Raw genomic sequence first — 21,416 nt, forward strand, 5'->3', positions numbered from 1 at the left:
TACAAAAATATCATCACAAACAAGTCCATGAGTGGATAAGGCGGAAGCGGTTTTCACAAAATACGCTTTCCGGAGAGGAAAACACATTCCTCGCCTAAGCCGCAAGGAAATAAGCCTTGGGAAAGGGAAAACATATACGAGTGAATACGCTTCCACTTATCCACATCAGCATGGGCGGGGTCAACGCGGGGCCGGCTGCCGGATCGCTTATAGGTGGGTCCCGCGGCGCTCTCTCTCTCCTCCCACAGATCTCCTTTTTCCTCTCGACAGAAGCAGGGGAGGCCGTGGCCAGGCGCACATGCCGTCGCTCCCCAACTGCTCAGGCCGTCTCCAGCCGAACTCCGGCCACCGGTGGATGCGGGTGAGGACGCCACACCTTCCTGGCCAGGACACGAGCTCCGAGGAGGACTGAAGCAGTGACGGTGAAGACTCTGACAGGAATGGCTTTGGCCGAACTTGGAGCCGAGGCTACCGTGGATCCGGCGAAAAAGAAAGGAAGGGAGGCGGCTCACGAGGTAGTGAGGAGGTCTCTGGTGGTCATGGACTGACGGGAGGGCCTCTGCATTGGGCGAATTTAGGCCGGAGGGGGCGGCGGACATGGCGGCGATGGAGGTCAGAAAGGGGCTCTGGTGCTCGGGCAAGTAGCCAGGTAGGACCAGAGGAGGGTGGGGAGGCTGGTGATGATGAGAGGAGGGGCTCGGGGTGGCTATATAGCCGAGCGGCAAGGGGGGCGAGGTGGCACGCACGCGGCTACATGTCCGTGCTCCGGCGACGGGCACACGCGGCCAAAGGTCACGGGGAGGGGTGGGAAGGCGACGAGGGAGGGAATGGATGAGTGGCACAGCTCACGGAGACGAGGGGCGCTCGAGGACACGAGGAGGAAGGCGTCGCGGCTCGAACAAAGCCGCTCGGCTACAGCGCTCCCGTGGGCGCTCACTATTCAGCGACGGGGACTTCTCTCCGAGGAAGAAGACGGAGGGGGAAATGGCTCCATGGGAATGGCAACAACGCGGGGAACGCGCCAGACATGCCCGTGTGAGCTAACGCGATGACAACGTGCCGTGCCCAAGCAAAACGATGCTCTGGACGTAACCAATGATGCCAGAGCGCGTGCAAACAATGCGGTCACCGCTGTTCCCGGCAAGGAGGGGACACAAAAGACTGCCATGAGCTGTCTAGTGATGAGTCCCTTCATAATAGAGGCTGAGGGAGTTGATGGATCGACAAAAGTAGCCAAGGAGAGGAGTGTGGCATCGCTGCAAGTTTGCTACATCAAACTTGGACGTGCACTGCTGACCAACAGGGACTTGATTGGGTTAAGTGGTGTTGTCTGGGGTGTTTAGATAAGGAAGGACTACGATCCTATGAAGTTTGAAAGGAAATGGACCAAGATTTAATAGAGTTGCTTCACAACTGCTTCACTTGGTCTAGAATATGAATCATGAGGTAGAACTCACTAGTAGTAACCACTTTAGCTAAAATTTGGCAAGTATAGATTATTTGGGCATATGAGAGTGCCATAAAAATTTCATGCCATTTCGCCAAGCCAAAATGGTACTTCCTTCATAGCTATCCTCTCTGAATAGGAATTTGAGAAAATTATTGAGGGAAAATTGCTAGATGAAATGAGCCCAAATTTTTTGGAGATAGGTTAAATGGGTAGGATAAGGCCATAATGGGGCAAGATAAAATATACTTGCTTCACTAACTAAAAATTTGGACAGAAACTAAAGATTTTGAAGTTGTGCTCACAAGGATGCAGAGCATGAGCTCAAATCTTGCGGAGAGCTTTTATTTAATGATATGAAAGACCATGAAAACTTTCAACTCAATTGGGTCAACCTAGCTAGTACTTCCTTCACAACCAATTCCCTCAGACAGGAACTTTGAAAAATTGCCCAGGAATATTTACTAGGCAAATTAAGTTGAAATTTGTCATGAGGCAATTATTTGGACATGAAAAGGTGTCGAAAAGGTTTGGGGTAAATTGGGAAAAGATAAATGGCACTTGCTTCACAATCTTCCATTCAGGACAGAATAGGAAAATAATTATTTGAGCATGATGAGGAACATGGAAAAAGAAATATTTTGCCATATTTGAGGAAGATATTAGCCAAACAATTAATGAGAATTATTTGGGAATTTTAGGAGTGATGGAAATATAGGTTGCTTCACAACCTAGGGTAAATTGACTTGTTCCTATAATAGAAAAGGAATATTACCAATAAAAAGAATATTGGGATTTGGGCTAGGATGAAAATGGAAAAGTCTAGGGAAGGATTTGGGTATGACGAGCCACTCTAGAAGCAAAGAAGAGTTCTTCTTCTTAAGTTTCCAAACCACATAGCCACGAAAAAAGAAATCTCACACAAAAATCTCAAAAAATCAAAAGAAAAAAGAAAGGGCCAAAAATCAGGTTGTTATAGAAATCCCGCGACATGTCATGTCCAAAGAAGATGAAGCGAAGACATCACTCATCACACCATGTGGTACGTACTGCTTTGTCTGCATGCCATTCGGGTTGAAGAGTGTCGGGTCCACTTTTGCAAGAGAAGTCCAGATTGGTTTTGAGTCACAGTTACACAGAAATATAGAATCCTATATGGATGATATCATGGTCAAAACCAAGGATAAGGCCACCCTTATACAGGATTTGGAGGAGACATTTGCTAATCTATGCAAGATCAATTTGAAGCTTAATCCGAAGAAGTGTGTGTTTGGTGTTCCCTCCGGCAAGCTACTTCGTTTCTTCGTGTCCCATGGGGGGATCGAAGCTAACCCCGACAATATCAAAGCCATCAAGCAGATTAAAGCGCCAAGGACTGTTAAGGATGTGAGGCGCTTGACGGGATCCATTGTCGTGCTAAGCAGATTCATCTCCAAGTCTGCCGAGCATGCCCTGCCGTTCTTTAAAATTTTGAAGAAGACAGGGCCTAGGAAGTGGACCCCAGAATCAGATGCATCTCTACAAGAGTTGAAGGCCAACCTATCGTCTGTGCCTACCTGGGTTGCACCCAAACCCCAAGAACCATTATTGCTATACTTGGCAGAAACCAACGAAGTGGTCAGTCTTATCGGATTGGGGTTCCGCAGACCCTTGAGAGGTTTTAATTCTAGGGTGCGTGCGAAGAACTCCCTCTTCCCAACCTGCCGGCTCAATGATCCCACACCCTAGCTCGACGAACCTGAGGGACAAGGGACACAATAGTTTATCCTGGTTCAGGCCACCTCGCGGTGTAATACCCTACTCCTGGTTTGTGGTGGATTGCCTTGAGGGGCTGAGGATGAACTAGTATAGTTGACGAAAAGCCTCAGGAGGTGAGGTGTTCTTGAGCTCGATGATCTAGTGAGGTGGTCAGGGTGGAATGGATCCCCTCCCTCTCTACAGTGGTGGCTAGGTCCTATTTATAGTGGCCTTGGTCATCTTCCCAAATGTAGCGGGAAGGGATCCCACAACGGCCAAATTCAAAGGGAAACAACTAGTACAAGCCATCCTGACAAGGCTTTGGTAGGGACACTGAAGTGGGCTCCGAGATTACCTCGATGTGTCGTCCTAGTGGTCTTGGTCTTGTTGCACCGATATGGAAACCTTTGCTTGCTTCCTCGGGACTCCGTGCCTGCGCGTGCCTCCTTGGCACCAAGGAGGATACTGGTACACTGCGCCCGCTGGCACCCGCCTGGCCTTGGTCGTCATGTGAACCTCGCGAGGTGCACCTTGCCTTTATATCTCCGCTCCTCGGGAGCCAGCCTACTGAGGCCACCCCCCAGGGAGGTCTTGGTGTCGTCTGCCTTGTGAGGCTTGGCACCAATTGAGGGTCTTGGATTGTTGTTGCTGAAACTTGGCTGTACCAGGCCATCAAGGAGCCACGCCGTGGGCTGCAGGCAGGCAAGTCTGGGTACCCCCTTTCAAAGGATGCTGACAGTAGCCCCCAGGCCCAAGGCGTGCTCTAACTTGGCTTCGAGGCGAAGCCAAAGGGAAAGGGCGGAGCACCACAGGCCCCAACCGCCTGTGGCCTTGGTCGACATGTGGCGATTGATGGGACATGGGCGCCTCCGCTTACCTATGCTGCCTCGGCAACCGTTTGACTTGATGAGACTCTACTGCAGAGGAGAACCATCATTACGTGCGATCATGAAGGCCAGTGGTTGGCCTCCTCCTATTAATAAATGAGGGGAGGGGTGGGGCCCCTCGCTCATCCCTGTCTTCTTGCAGTCCTCTTCTTATTTTTCCCGGTCTGTCCATCTTGATGGCTTGTCGTAGCACCCAAGGCGCCGTTGAAGTACATGACCCAGCCGTCTGGTGCTTCGCTCCCTAGCGAGAGGGACCTGTCCTACCCTGCTTCAGGCCCTGGGGCGTTGGTCCATTCCGCTACAAAGTCGGCGAGCGAAGCACCCTTCAAGACCCTGGTGGTGCTGAATTGTAGCGGGAATGCCTGCAGTTCGATGTTCCATTTGGCGACCATTCCTGCAACATTGGGGCTCCGGAGCACCCTCTCTAGCGGGTAAGCCGAGACGACCTTAATGGGGTGGCCTTGGAAGTAGTGGCGCAGCTTTCGTGAGGCAACGAGGAGCGTGAGTAGGAGCTTCTGTGGCATGGGGTAGCGTGCCCACGCATCACACAGTATTGTGGTGACGAAATACATCGGGTGCTCGATGAGGGCGTAAGTGCCAGTGGAGTCCGAGACATCCTAAGGTTGGGGTGTCTCCTGAGGCTGGGGGACCTCAGGAGCTCGGTCGCCTGTCGGGGCAACTACATCCTCAAGGGCGCCGTCTTGTGGGGCCTGGTCATCCGCTGGCGTTGCCGTGGCTTCACGGGTGCCGTCTTGGGACTGCGTCGTTTTGACCAAGCACGTGGAGTCGTGTGGCAGGACTTTGGGCTGACATTCTTCCCCGACGGCCACCAGCGCCGCACTGGCTGAGTGAGGCGTGGCGGACAAGTAAAGCACCAGGGGCTCGAGTGGACACAGTGCCACCATCACCGGCGGGCTGATGAGGTATCTCTTGAGGTCTTGGAATGCGGTGTCAGCCTCCGGGGTCCACTCGAACAATCCCTTCTTCTTCGTCAGCTTAAAGAATGGGAGGGCGCGCTCCCCTAGCTTGGAGATGAAGCTCCCTAGCGAGGTCACACAGCCCGCCAGCTTTTGCATTTCCTTAAGGATCTTTGGGGGACTCATCCTTTCTATCGCCTTGACCTTCTCTGGGTTTGACTCGATCCCCTTATGTGACACCAGAAAGCCCAATAGCTTGCTGGAGGGGATGACAAATACGCATTTCTCCGGGTTGAGCCGCAAGTCCGCCTTGCGCAGGCTAGCGAACGTCTCTTCCAGGTCCTTGATGAACGTCCTCGCCTCCTGAGACTTCACAACTATGTCGTCGACGTAGGTCTCAGCGTTCCTCCCGAGTTGTCTGCCCAAAGTGATGTGCATCAGCCACTGGAAGGTTGCTCCGGCGTTACGCAGCCCAGAGGGCATGCAGGTGTAGTAGTACACCCCGCATGGGGTCAGGAAGGCCATCTTCTCGACATCTTGTACCGCCATCTTGATTTGGTGATACCCTGAGAATGTGTACAAGAAGCACAACAGGTCGCACTCAGCGGTGGAGTCGACGATCTGGTCAATGCATGGTAGCGGAAAGGGGTCTTGAGGAGACGCCTTATTGAGGTTGGTGAATTCAACACACATGCGCTCCTTCCTCCCTTTCTTGGGCACGACGACCGGGTGTGCTAGCCACTCCGGGTACTGCACCTCGCGGATGACACGAGCTTCCTGTAGTTTGCGGGTCTCCTAGACGATGAACGATTGCTTCTCCGTGGACTACCGCCGCGCCTTCTGCTTTACTGGGCGTACATTGGGGCACACATTCAGGCGATGCTCAATCACTCCCCTTGGGACTCCAGCCAGGTACTTGGGCTCCCATGCGAACACCTCCTTGTTCTCGCGCAAGAAAACGACTAGTGCCCTTTCTTGGTCTGGGGCGAGGTTGGCACCTATGGTGAAGGTGGCTCCTGATGCCCCATCTTGGTCGACCGGCACCTGCTTCATCTTGGACCGTTCTTGAGAGAACAACTACTTCTTTTTTGCTGGCGCAACCCCCGGGGTCCCTTCCTCCACCGACGACGCGTCAGCTACGGTACTGAAGGCGAGCTTGAGAGCCGCCAGCGCTTCCTTGGTGTCCCCGGCCACCGTGTGGATGTCGCTGCTTCCTGGCATCTTCATGAGGTTGTAGGAAGGGAGGGTTGCTGCCATGAACTTAGCTAAGGCCGGGTACCCAAGGATGGCATTGTACGGGAGGCCGATACGGGCAATGTCAAAGTCGATCAGTTCAGTGCGGTAGTTGTTACGGGTGCCGAAAGTGACTGGGAGGCGGATGTGTCCCAGAGGGCTGGTGGAGCCGTCGACGACCCCAGAGAACGGCTTGGTGGGGCGAATTCGACCATGTGACACATGAACCAGGCTGATAGTTTCCACGGAGAGCATGTTGAGCCCAGCCCCGCCATCGATGAGGGTCTTGGTTACCGCTACGTTGCATATGGTGGGGGTGAAGAGCATCGGGAGCGCGCCTGTGCTTGCGGTGGTCACACGATGGTCTCTTAAGTCGAAGGTGAGGTCGGCTTCGGGTGCCGCCCATCCTGGAGGAGCTCCCTGCTGCATGCGGGCGGCACCCACTTGGCAGAAGAACTGCTTGATGTGGCGGTCCGTGGGCGGTGCCTGAGGACCGCCGAGGTGGGCTGCAACGGCATGGGGAGCCGGTGCCGTGAAGTGCGCGAGGAAGAGGCCACGCAGCTCCTCCCAGGAGGCCACAGAAGACACTAGCAAGTTGAGAAGCCAGATGCGCGGCAAGCCAGTGAGGGCCATGGGGAACCAGTTGGCCATGACGTTTTCGTCACCGCCGGCCGCCCAAACGGCCTCGTCGTTGGCCTGGAGGAAACCTGCCGGATCCGCCGCGCCATCGTAGCGAGGCGGCATCTTCGGCTTGAACTTGGGTGGCCATTGTACCTGTCGCAAGGCGGGGGTGAAGGCCCGGAGGCCCACAGTGCCTTTGCGCACGCTCGTCGGTCCAGTCGGAGAGGCGATGCCCGCCATGGGAGCAAGTCGCGGAGGCGAGGCGGTCGAAGAAGCAAAGCTTCGATGCACCCCCTACCTGGCGCGCCAAATGTCGGATTCAAGGTTCCACAGACCCTTGAGAGGTTTGAACTCTGGGGTGCGTGCGAAGAACTACCTCTTCCCAACCTGCCGGCTCAATGATTCCACAACCTAGCTTGACGAACCCGAGGAACAAGGGACACAACAGTTTATCCTAGTTTGGGCCACCTCGCGGTGTAATAACCTACTCTAGCTTTGTGGTGGATTGCATCGAGGGGCTGTGGATGAAATAGTACATGTCGGATCACGGGTTCTGGCAAAACCCTTAAGGTTCGAACATTGGGGTGCGCGCGAAGATTCCCCCTACCAATCCACGTCCTAGCTCAGCTAAGATCTTATGAATTAACTCGATGAACTCGCAACACAAAGGACACAAGATTTATACTGGTTCGGGCCACCGTTGTGGTGTAATACCCTACTCCAGTGTGGTGATGGTGGATTGCCTCTGGGCTGTTGATGAACAGTACAAGGGGAAGAACAGCCTCCTGAGGTTGAGGTGTTCTTGTGCTTGGCGAACTTGTGTGTGTTCTGGTCTCTCTTCATATCTCTCTATCTCCCCCGATCTCACTTTTCTAGCTATGGTGGTGGCTAGTCCTATTTATAGAGGCCCTGGTCCTCTTCCCAAATATTGAGCAGGAAGGGAGCCAACAACGGCCAATTTGAATGGGGACAGCTAGTACAGCTTATCCTGACAAAAGTGGTCTTCGCATGCAAAAGGCTCTTGTGGTGAAGTCGCCTTGGGCTCCATGGTGACCTCCGTATTGCCATCCTGCTGGTCTTGGTCTTGTTGCACCAATATGGAAACCTTTGCTTGATGCCTCGGTACTCCGTGCCTGCACTTGCCCCCTTAGCACCAAAGAGGAAACAAGGATGCGGCGCGCGCTGGCACCCGCCTAGTCTCGATCGTCATGGCTCACGTCACGAGAACCTCGCGAGGTTTGCCGTGTCTTAAACTCTTCGCCCCTCACGAGCCAGCCTGGTGAGGCCACTCCCGAGGAGGTCTTGTGTCGTCCGCCTCGCGAGTCATGGCCCCTCATGAAGGTCTTGAATGCCTTGTTGATGAAGATGGGACGTACATGTCTGCTAGCAAAGTCATGCCATGGGTCGCAGGTAGGCAAGTCTGGGGACCCCCGTTCCCAGAACGCCGACAGTACAGTCGACGAACGGCCTCAGGAGGTGAGGTGTTCTTGAGATCAATGAGCTAGTGAGGTCGTCAGGGTGGAATGGATCCCCTCCCACTCTATGGTGGTGGCTAGGTCCTACTTATAATGGCCTTGGTCCTCTTCCCAAATGTAGGCGGGAAGGGATCCAACAACGGCCAAATTCAATCGGAGACAACTGGTACAAGCTATCCTGACAAAAGTAGTCTTCGCCCGCAAAGGCTCTGGTGGTGACGCTACAGTGGGCTCCATGATGAATTCTGACCTGTCGTCTTGGCGGTCTTGGTCTTTTTGCACCAATATGGAAACCTTTGTTTGATTCCTCGAGACTCAGCGCTTGCACTTGCCTCCTTGGCACAAAAGAGGAAACTGGCACACTGCGCCCACTGGCGCCCGCCTGGCCTTGGTCATCATGGCTCATGTCACGTGAACCTCACGAGGTGCACCTTGCCTTGATATCTCCGCTCCTTGAGAGCCAACCCGGTGAGCCATGACGACTAAGTCCAGGCAGGCGCTAGCGGGCGCAGTGTACCCATTTCCTCTTTGGTGCTAAGGTGGCAAGCGCAGGCGCGGGGTCCCGAGGCATCAGGCAAAGGTTTCCATATCGGTGCAACAAGACCAAGCTGTCGGTACCCCGATTCTAAGTCACACCGATCTAGCATGTAACACCTCATATCACTTTGAGGACTCACGCACGGTAACCCCACGGGTGTCGCCTTACCATGGCCCGGGACCGTTTGCGCCTTTTGGCTCACGTATATGGTAGTGTCGCTAGCATCCATATGATAGAGAACCCGGGCCGACATGGCTAGTCGTGAACCCAAAGCGGCACAGACCTATGGAGACAGGCATACATGAATCACATCGAGCATATCGGTCAACAGCGTATGAGTTCGGGCTGTAGCACTGGCTAACAGGACTCCGGAAATCACCGTGTGACATTTCCCCAAAGGGACAGACATAGGAACGAAGTGGAACACATGCCGGCTAGTCAAGTGTTCTGAGCAGTAGTGCTGGGCTAGCTAGACTCCGGTGAACCGGGCTGTAGCGGACTACTATGGCTCAAGGAAGCACTAGACTACATTTCCCCATAAGAGAGGCTGCCAAGGACAAACAACCAGATTGTCGGATCCCACACATAGCAATACATGTCACACGTACGCATAACATGCAAGTATGTGATGTACAACATGGCATCACAACATAACGCAACTCATATAGATAAAGGCTTAGAAGAGCCACATAGCATAAATACAAACAGGGGTCACATGACCCATCATTCAGAGCATACAAGCCACGGAAGCATTACATGTCTGAGTACAGACAACTACAAAAGAAAAAGGCCGAGAAGCCTGACTAACTACAAGTCCCTCCAAGGTACAAGATCGTAGCTGAGGTAACAAGCTACTCGTCGAAGTCCAAGCGGTACTACTAGTGAGAGAGATGTCTCACCTGCAAAACATAAATAAAGCAAACGTGAGTACAAAGGTACTCAGCAAGACTTACATCAGATCCTATCATACATGCATTTGTATCAAGAAGGTAATGTGGGGTTTAGTTGCAGAAGGCCAGCTTTGACTCAGTGGCTATCCTGTTCTACGACAAAGAGAAACTTCTTTAAGGTGAGGCAGCGCACACGAGTCCACTAATCACCACATCAATACACTACTATGGATTCATCCCCGTCTCTCCTACGAGAAGGCCATCCATAGCACTCACACTTATCTTGAGCATTTTAGAGTATCCACTTCAAGTTGTCTATGTACCAGATAAGCATCCAAGAAGTCCATAACCGAGGACACGGCTATTCGAATAGGTCATGATAACCCTGCAAGGGTGTACTTCATCACACACGCTCTCACCACTTATCACCATATACCCGTCATGTATCTCGGCAACCTTCAAGCGGAAGCCTGGCGAGGGTGTCGGCCACGACCTGACTAACCACACAAGACTCTAGTCCAGGTTTATCGCCTATTCGGGTTCCATCCGCAAGGAGATCCGGCCAAAGTTTCGCTCACGGCCCCAAACGATGTGTACAGGGTTCCTGAGCCCACCATCCGGGTGCCACTCGGTACACCGGGCCATGTGTGCCTAGTCTGTCCCAAGTCCACCCTGCCGGGTGCCACTCGGTAGAAAAATAGCACTACCTACAAACACCAGAAACTATTTGCAACTCCTGGACGGAGTTTAAGGCGGTTAATAAGTCGAGAGAGCTTGGAGCGCCCGGAGCCCAATGTGTGGTAGTAGCTAGTCATTGGAAAACTTACACAGAACTCAGTTCTTCAGGACGGTCGTGATGAGACAACCCACCATGTACTCCTACATGGCCTCTCACCGCTACCTTTACCAAATCGTGTTCACACGCTTAGCTCTCATTACCAGAACATATCATAACATTCCAATTCATTCCCGATGAATCAGACCTGACACAACTCTAAGCAATAGCAGGCATGGCATGGTAGAAGCACAGCATGGCTCAAACAACTCCTACGCATGCTAGTGGGTTTCAACTATTTACTGTGGCAATGACAGGTCATGCAGAGGAATGGGTTCAACTACCGCAGCATAAAGTAGCAGTTGATTCGTTGTTGTCCTAATGCAATAAATGAGAGCAGGAACGAGAGAGTAGGATTTTATTGGAATGAACAAGGGGGGGGGTAGCTTGCCTGGTAGATCAACAGGGGGAACTACTCCTCAGACAGGTACTCTCGAACACTCTCCGGAGCAGGACCTATCGAGAAGGAACGGTGTCGGAAATCAAACACAAGCATATGCAACATTATGATGCACGAACATGGCATGAGTATGTGATGTTGTTTGAGTTAATGCATCTAGCATTTATTTGGTTGAAGTCCATTTGAACCAAGGGTTCAAATACAACTCCAAATTAAGTTCTTAAATATGCCATAAGTGTGTTTTCATATATACAGCATGTATAGGTTGTTTGTCATGCATGAAAATGGTACAAATGGATAGATTGAATTTTTCTGATAATTTTTCATATATAAATTATTTCAATCTGAGCTACGGTTGAATTTCAATGAATTTTTGAAGTTTTGAACATTTTCTGGAATTTCCTGTTTAAAAAATAATTCCAGAAAAAGAATAACTGCATCAGCATTGCGTCATGCCTGCGTCAGCAGGTCAACGGAGCTGACCAGGTCAATCCTGACGACCGGGTCCCACATGTCATTGGCTCATTGTTAGTTCATAGTGTTAATTAGAAATTAAACTAATCCTAACAGAAACATTAGCAGGCCGGGCCCCACCTGTCATTGACCCTGGGTAGTCAAACCCCAGGTCAACTGGGGGGTTAGACCGGTCAACCCCACCGGCGTTTAGCCGCCGGCGTGGCCGAACGCGGCGGAGGGGCTCGGGATCACCATTCTGGTGACCAAAAGGACGGCGGAGAGCACCGGGGTGTAGCCCGTGCTCTCCCGCATCTAGTGGGATAGATAGGAGGAGGAGGGGTGGCCGGGGCTCGCGGGAGCGAGGCTCGCGGTGGCGGCCGGAGCACGCCCAAGTGCGGGCGAGGGCTGCGATGCATGGGGAGGCGAGCGGAGAGGCTCTACGGCCTCCTGGCGTCACCAGGAGCACGGTGACCCATGCGGGTGCGGCTGGCTCGGCCCCTGGCCACGGTGGCGCCATGGCCGGCGGCGAGGTGCTACGGCTTCGGTCGAAACGGCGGCTGTGGTGATCGAGAGGCAAGGGGAAGAGGGGCAAACGACGATGGAGCTCATAGTGGTCGCAGAGGGCGTCGAAGCGGGCTCGGGGAAGGCCAGATGTCGACGTACAGGAGCCGGCGATCTCGGACGCTCGCGGTGGAAAACGGCGGAAACGAGGTCGAGGTAGGGCGTCCCCAGCTGCGTGGTTTGACGAAGACGAAGAAGGCGACATGGCGGAGATCTAGGACACAGCAGCGATGCGAGGGGAGCACAGTGGGCACGGCTATGGCGAGCGGCGGCGACGACAGCGCTCGGGCATTCGCGGGGAAGGGCGAGAGAGAGGAGGGGAGGCCACTGGAGAGAGGGAGAGGGAGTGAGAGAGGCCGAGGGGAGTGCGTGGCATCGTCAGGGGCCTCCAGCAGCGAGCGGGGAAGCAGGAGGTGTGAGTACAAAGGTACTCAGCAAGACTTACATCAGATCCTATCATACATGCATTTGTATCAAGAAGGTAATGTGGGGTTTAGTTGCAGAAGGCCAGCTTTGACTCAGTGGCTATCCTGTTCTACGACAAAGATAAACTTCTTTAAGGTGAGGCAGCGCACACGAGTCCACTAATCACCACATCAATACACTACTATGGATTCATCCCCGTCTCTCCTACGAGAAGGCCATCCATAGCACTCACACTTATCTTGAGCATTTTAGAATATCCACTTCAAGTTGTCTATGTACCACGTAAGCATCCAAGAAGTCCATAACCGAGGACATGTCTATTCGAATAGGTCATGATAACCCTGCAGGGGTGTACTACATCACACACGCTCTCACCACTTATCACCATATACCCGTCATGTATCTCGGCAACCTTCAAGTGGAACCCTGGCGAGGGTGTTGGCCACGACCTGACTAACCACACAAGACTCTAGTCCAGGTTTATTTCCTAATCGGGTTCCATCCGCAAGGAGATCCGGCCGAAGTTTCGCTCACGGCCCCAAACGATGTGTACAGGGTACCCGAGCCCACCATCCGGGTGCCACTCGGTACACCGGGCCACGTGTGCCTAGTCTGTCCCAAGTCCACCCTGCCGGGTGCCACTCGGTAGAAAAATAGCACTACCTACCAACATCAGAAACTATTTGCAACTCCTGGACAGAGTTGAAGGCAGTTAATAAATCGAGAGAGCTTGGAGCGCCCAGAGCCCAATGTGTGCTAGTAGCTAGTCATAGGACAACTTACACAAAACTCAGTTCTTAAGGACGGTCGCAATGAGACAACCCACCATGTACTCCTACATGGCCTCTCACCGCTACCTTTACCAAATCATGTTCACACGCTTAACTCTCATTACCATAACATATCATAACATTCCAATTCATTCCCGATGAATCAGACCTGACACAACTCTAAGCAATAGCAGGCATGGCCTGGTTGAAGCACAGCATGGCTCAAACAACTCCTACACATGCTAGTGGGTTTCAACTATTTACTGTGGCAATGACAGGTCATGCAGAGGAATGGGTTCAATTACCGCAGCACAAAGTAGCAGTTGAATCATTGTTGTCCTAATGCAATAAATGAGAGCAGGAGCGAGAGAGTAGGATTTTATCGGAAAGAACAAGGAGGGGTAGCTTGCTTGGTAGATCAACAGGGGGCACTACTCCTCAGACAGGTACTCTCGAACACTCTCCGGAGCAGGACCTATCGAGAAGGAACGGTGTCGGAAATCAAACACAAGCATATGCAACATTATGATGCATGAACATGGCATGAGTATGTGATGTTGTTTGAGTTAATGCATCTAGAATTTATTTGGTTGAAGTCCATTTGAACCAAGGGTTCAAATACAACTCCAAATTAAGTCCATTCGAACCAGCATGTATATATTGTTTGTCATGAATGAAAATGGTACAGATGGATAGATGGAATTTTTCTGATAATTTTTTATATATAAATTATTTCAATCTGAGCTACGGTTGAATTTCTATGAATTTTTGAAGTTTTGAACTTTTCTGGAATTTCCTGTTTAAAAATAATTCCAGAAAAAGAATAACTGCGTCAGCATTGCGTCATGCCTGCGTCAGCAGGTCAACGGAGCTGACCAGGTCAAACCTGACGACCGGGTCCCACATGTCATTGGCTCATTGTTAGTTAACAGTGTTAATTAGATATTAAACTAATCCTAACAGAAACATTAGCAGGCCGGGCCCCACCTGTCATTGTCCCTGGGTAGTCAAACCCCAGGTCAACTGGGGGGGTTAGACCAGTCAACCCCACCGGCGTTTAGCCGCCGGCGAGGCCGAACGCGGCGAAGGGGCTCGGGATCACCGTTCCGGTGACCAAAAGGACGGCGGAGAGCACCAGGGCGTAGCCCGTGCTCTCCCGCATCTAATGGGGTAGATAGGAGGAGGAGGGGTGGCAGAGCTCGCCGGAGCGAGGCTCGCGGCGGCGGCCGGAGCACGCCAGTGCGGGCGAGGGCTGCGGTGCATGGGGAGGCGAGCGGAGAGGCTCTACGGCCTCCTGGCGTCACCAGGAGCACGGTGCTGCGGGTGCGGCTGGCTCGGCCCCTGGCCACGGTGGCGCCGTGGCCGGTGGCGAGGTGCTACGGCTTCGGTCGAAACGGCGGCTGTGGTGATCGAGAGGCAAGGGGAAGAGGGGCAAACGACGATGGAGCTCATAGTGGTCGCAGAGGGCGTCGAAGCGGGCTCGGGGAAGGCCAGATGTCGACGTACAGGAGCCGGCGATCTCGGACGCTCGCGGTGGAAAACGGCGGAAACGAGGTCGAGGTAGGGCGTCCCCAGCTGCGTGGTTTGACGAAGACGAAGAAGGCGACATGGCGGAGATCTAGGACACAGCAGCGATGCGAGGGGAGCACAGTGGGCACGGCTATGGCGAGCGGCGGCGACGACAGCGCTCGGGCATTCGCGGGGAAGGGCGAGAGAGAGGAGGGGAGGCCACTGGAGAGAGGGAGAGGGAGTGAGAGAGGCCGAGGGGAGTGCGTGGCATCGTCAGGGGCCTCCAGCAGCGAGCGGGGAAGCAGGAGGTGGCGGCGGTGGCCCGGCGCGCGTCGGGCACGCGCTGTGCATCCGACTGGCGGGAGGAAGTAGACCTCCCTGCCCCTGGTGGGCTGGGCCGGCCAGATGGGCTGCCAGGTAAGGCCCAGGTACTTCTCTCTTATTTCTCTTTTCTATTTCTGACATTTGTTTCTGTTTTTTTAAATAATACTAAACTAATTTATTTAATTCTGTCAATTTTTGCAGCGGCCTAAGGAATTATTCCAAAACCCCTCACCAAAATTTAGAATTATTGGACAATATATATATATATAAATATTTATCCAACGCAAATAATTACTGGATTAACTCCAAATGTCCAAAATAAATATTTATGAGTTCCTTAAAAATATTGGTTTGATTTTTACCTCTGACCAATATTTTCAGAGAGTAACATGAACATTTTCTTGGACCTTTTTGGAGAAATTTTTATCTTGATTATTTCCAGAATGATTCTGAGGGTTTCACAAATCCCCATTTCAAATTTAAATGGAATTTTAACATGATGCCACATGGCTACTGGTCTAGGTTGAGCATACTAGAACTAGGGATGTGACAATAGGGATGTGACAACTCGCCCCCACTCAGAAGAATCTCGTCCCGAGATTCAGGAGTCGGCGGAAAGAAAGTGGGGTACACAAGTCGAAGACGATCTTCACGCTCCCAAGTAGCTTCTCTCTCGGAATGATGAGACCACTGAAACTTGAGAAACTTGATGTTATGACGTCGAGTGACACGCTCTTCTTGATCAAGGATGCAGACAGGGTATTCTCGATAAGTGAGGTTATCTTGGAGATCAAGTGTTTCGTGGTCCACTCAGCGGATTGGATCCGAGAAGCAACACCTGAGTTGAGAGACGTGGAAGACATCATGAACTCGAGAAAGATGTGGTGGTAGTTCCAACTGGTAGGCAACCTCTCCTCGTTTAGCGAGAATGAGAAAGGGACCAATGTAACGAGGAGCCAACTTGCCCTTGATACCGAATCGATGGGCACCCTTCAAAGGGGTAACCCGAAGGTAAGCTTTGTCGCCAATTTCATAAGCCACTTCCTTATGACTACATTCATACTGGCTCTTTTGACGAGATTGGGCTGTTTTCAAATTCTCACGAATGATGCGAACTTGTTCTTCTGCCTCCTGGATCATATCCGGTCCAAAGAATTGTCTTTCACCGGTTTCTGACCAGTTCAAAGGTGTTCGACATCTTCGTCAATACAGAACCTCAAAAGGAGCTTTCTTGAGGATGGATTGCTAGCTGTTGTTATAAGAAAACTCGGCGAAGGGAAGACACTTCTCCCAATCCATACCGAATGAGATAACACAAGCTCTAAGCATGTCTTCAAGAATCTGGTTGACCCTTTCCACCTGACCACTTGATTGAGGGTGGAAAGCAGTACTGAAGGAAAGATGGGTGCCCATGGCAGTTTGGAAACTCTCCCAGAAATGAGAAGTGAAAAGACTACCACGGTTTGAATTGATCTCTAGTGGAACACCATGAAGTGACACTATTCAAGAAATATATAAGTCAGCAAGCTGACTAGCAGTGATACTCTCTCGAACAGGTAGGAAGTGAGCCACTTTAGAAAGACAATCAATGACTACGAAGATAGCATTATTCGCTTTCTTGGTCCTGGGAAAACCGGTGATGAAGTCCATACCAACTTTATCCCATTTCCACTCAGGAATAGCTAAAGGTTGAAGGGTGCCAGCAGGTCTCTGATGCTCTGCCTTCACGCGACGACAAACGTCACAGTTAGCAATAAGTTGAGCAATTTCTCTCTTCATCCTAGTCCACCAGAACCTCTGGCGTAGGTCCTGATACATCTTAGTACTACTGGGATGAATCGTGAGAGGAGATTCATGCGCCTCCTTAAGGATTAATTGTCAAAGATGTTGATTCTTGGGAACCACCAAGCGACTCTCAAAGAAAACAACACCATGATCATCTATAGAGAAACTACCACCAACTCCTTTGTTAATGTTTATCTTGATCCGGGAAATTCCCGTATCCTGCTTCTGAGCAGAGATGATTTGATCCACAAGAGTAGGTTTCGCCACCAAGGTAGAAAGGAATCCGTGAGGAGCAAGGTGGAGGTTAAGTTTACATAATTCCTCATGGAGAAGTGGTTGGCCCTGCTGCAACATGAGATTGTTGCAATAGGACTTACGACTTAGCGCATCAGCCATGACATTCCCCTTGCCTGGGGTGTAGGTAATCCCTAAGTCATAATCTGAGATCAACTCCAACCAACGTATTTGCCTAAGGTTCAAATCTGGTTGGGTGAAGATATACTTGAGACTCGAATGGTCGGTGTAAATCTCGCAACGTTTACCGAGAAGGTAATGTCACCATGTCTTAAGTGCATAGACTACGGCTGCAAGCTCTAGATCATGTGTAGGATAATTCTCCTCATGTGGATGCAACTGTCGAGATGCATAGGCAATCACATTGCGATCTTGCATAAGAATGCAACCTAGTCCCTGTCGTGAGGCGTCGCAGTAGATAACAAAGTCCTTAGTGAAATCCGGTGGCACAAGTATGGGAGCAGAAGTCAGACGTCTTTTCAGTTCCTGAAAACTGTGCTCACACTATGGGGACCACTCAAACTTTTTATCTTTCTTGAGAAGTTCCGTGAGAGGTTTGGCCACTTTGGAGAAGTTCTCAACGAAGCAGCGACAATAACTGGCTAGACCAAGGAAACTCCTAACTTGCTTAACTGTTTCAGGCGGAGTGCAATCAAGAACTGCCTGAACTCTTTCGGGATTGACAGCAATGCCCTTACCAGAGATTACGTGGCCGAGATAGGTCACTTCTGGCAACCAAAATTCGCACTTGGAGAACTTGGCATAAAGACGGTGCTCTCTGAGTTTTTCTAGCACAAGTCTAAGATGTTCGGCATGCTCTTCCTTGTTCTTAGAGTAAATAAGGATATCATCGAGGTAAACCACGACGAACTTATCTAAGTACTCCATGAAGATCGAGTTCATCAAGCGGGAGAATGTAGCTGGACCATTAGTTAGACCGAAGGACATGACGGTGTACTCATACTGGACATAACGAGTGACAAAGGCCGTCTTAGGAATGTCCCCATTTTTGATCTTGATTTGGTGGTAGCCTAGCCTCAAATCCATCTTGGAAAAGACTGAGGATCCAGCGAGCTGATCATACAGGTCGTTGATCCTGGGGAGCGGATACTTGTTCTTTATAGTGACCAAATTAACGGGACGATAATCTACAACCATCCGATCCGTACCATCCTTCTTCTTGACGAAGAGGACGGGGCAAGCCCAGGGAGCAGAACTAGGACGGATGAAACCCTTTTGCAAGGATTCATCGAGTTTTTTCTTAAGCTCAACTAGTTCTAAGGGTGCCATCTTGTAAGGTCTCCTAGAGATTGGAGCGGTTCCTGGGATAAGATCTATGACAAATTCTACATCTCTGTTAGGTGGAATGCCTGGCAGTTCCTCTAGAAAAACATCCGTAAAGTCACGGACTACCAAGATATCTTCAAGGTCAGGAAGAGGGTTGGCATTAAGAGAATAGAGCTGACGCTTTGCAACCCTAGTGGAGACGGTGACTATCTTGCCAGATGGGTGTGTAAGCTGAACAGACCTATTGTAACAATCAATCTTGGCATAATGAGCTTTCATCCAGTCCATACCCAAGATGATGTTAATATCTGTAGACTTGAGGGCTATAAGTGATGCAAGGAATACAAGTCTGTCAACAAGGATTTCATTACCATGGCTTATTCTGGTAGTTTGCCATCTAGACCCTGGAGTTTGGATTTCAAGTGGAGTTGGCATATCGCAAAATGACATGTCATGCAAACGAGCATAGCCTTCAGAAATGAAGGAGTGAGATGCTCCGGTATCGAACAGAACCGAAGCTGGATAGCAATTAACAAGGAGGGTACCAAGAACGACATCCGGATCATCATGAGTGTATTTAGCTAAGACGTGATGCACACATCCACGTTCAGTGGGAGCTGACTTGACACTAATCATCTTGCGTGATGGCTTACCACGACCAATAGACTTCTCAGGCTGGGGTGGAGCATAGTTGGTTTGAGAGCAGTCACGTGCATAGTGTCCTGGATCTCCGCATGTGAAACAAGTCCCTGAAGTAGGACGTGGACCCGCTTTGACAAGCGGTCTACCAATAGGCCTGGGTGGAGCATACTGCTGAACTGGGTGAGGTGCCACACAAGATGGCCTTGGTGTATAACCGGGTGGAAGAGCGGAGTTCGGAACCCAAATCCGGCGCTTCTGCAAAGTAGAACCGGAAGAGGAACCCAAATCACGGGTGTGCTTACGAGACTCCTTGTAAGTGAGCTGAGTTGTCTCCGCATTAATGGCCTTGTTCACAAGAGCCTGGAAGGTATTGGAATGATGCAAGTGGAGATCACGACGCAACTTGGGGTTGAGACCCTTCCGGAATCTAGCCTGCTTCTTGGCGTCTGTGGACACTTCTTCTGTAGCATAGCGGGCAAGGTTCTCAACTTCTCTATTGTAAGCATCAACAGCCATCTTACCCTGTGTGAAACTACAGAACTCTTCTCTCTTGCGGTCAATGAGGGCTTGAGGAATGTGATGCTCGCAAAAAGCCTCGGTGAAATCTCTCCAGGTGGTTATCTGGCCAGCTGGAAGCATAGCCTCATAGTTCTGCCACCAAATACTAGCAGGACCTTCCAGATGATAAGCAGCGTAGGTGACCCTATCACTTTCAGCTACGTTCGTAGAATGCAGCTTGTGTGTGATACTACAGAGCCAGTCATCTGCATCGAGTGGTTCAATGGAATGATGGAAGGTAGGTGGTTTCAGACCGATGAAGTCATGGATGGACACAAACTCTTTGTGCTGATGGGAGGTGTTCTCCTCAATACGTGCTAGCAAGCGGTTAGACTCATGCTTGTTCCTCTCAACCTCTAACATGAACTCTGCCAACAAAGACTGGTCGGGAGGATCCTCATCCCTACCATCTCCGTGGTTCCAGATACGAGCAACAGAACTTCGGTTAACCGGCAACATCCTGAAGAACCAACCTAGGAAACAAGGATGGATTCAGCATCATCATAAGGATGTAGAATATAGTACGAGGAAAAATACTATCTCTTGAACTCCTAGGACAATTCCGGCAGCACAACGGCAGTAAAATGCTCGAAATGAGACATTCTGCAAAAGACGGGGTCGCACCATACTCAACATCATTACCCAAGGTTCTAAGATATTGCTAAATAGGTTACACCGGAGGTACTCAAACTGGGATAAGACTCTGATCAACCAATCCTAAGGGACTACGGAGTAGTAACACGTGATCCTGATAGACGGAAGAGAAAGCCTAGTTCCTTAACCCCGTAGGAAAGATAGGATGACTCAGATCAGAAGGCGTGAGGTATAAGGAGTAAAAAGAGCCTTACGTTCCCTTCCACAATCAATTCCCCTATATAGCTAAAGAATTTCTAGACTCAACTTTGACCAAGTTGGCTTGGAAATCCTACAGGCAGTCAGGCTCTGATACAAAAGCTGTCGGGACCCCGATTCTAAGTCACACCGATCTAGCATGTAACACCACATATCACTTTGCGGCCTCACACACGGTAACCCCATGGGTGTCGCCTTACCATGGCCCGGGACCGTTTGCGCCTTTTGGCTCATGTATATGATAGTGTCGCTAGCATCCATATGACAGAGAACCCGGGCCGACATGGCTAGTCGTGAACCCAAAGCGACACAGACCTATGGAGACAGGCATACATGAATTACATCGAGCATGTTGGTCAACAGCGTATGAGTCCGGGCTGTAGCACTGGCTAACAGGACTCCGGAAATCACCGTGTGACCTTTCCCCGAAGGGACAGAAATAGAAACAAAGTGGAACACATGCCGGACAGTCAAGTGTTCTGAGCAGTAGTGCTGGGCTAGCAGGACTCTGGTGAACCAGGCTGTAGCGGACTACTATGGCTCAAGGAAGCACTAGACTACATTTCCCCATAAGAGAGGCTGCCAAGGACAAACAACCAGATTGTCGGATCCCACACATAGCAATACACGTCACACGTACGCATAACATGCAAGTATATGATGTACAACATGGCATCACAACATAACGCAACTCATATAGATAAAGGCTCAGAAGAGCCACATAGCATAAATACAAACAGGGGTCACATGACCCATCATTCAGAGCATACAAGCAATGGAAGCATTACATGTCTGAGTACAGACAACTACAAAAGAAAAAGGCCGAGAAGCCTGACTAACTACAAGTCCCTCCAAGGTACAAGATCGTAGCTGAGGTAACAAGCTACTCGTCGAAGTCCAAGCGGTACTACTAGTGAGAGAGATGTCTCACCTGCAAAACATAAATAAAGCAAACGTGAGTACAAAGGTACT

The sequence above is a fragment of the Triticum urartu genome, chromosome 1 (assembly GCF_003073215.2).
Source record: "Triticum urartu cultivar G1812 chromosome 1, Tu2.1, whole genome shotgun sequence".
NCBI classification, from domain to species: domain Eukaryota; kingdom Viridiplantae; phylum Streptophyta; class Magnoliopsida; order Poales; family Poaceae; genus Triticum; species Triticum urartu.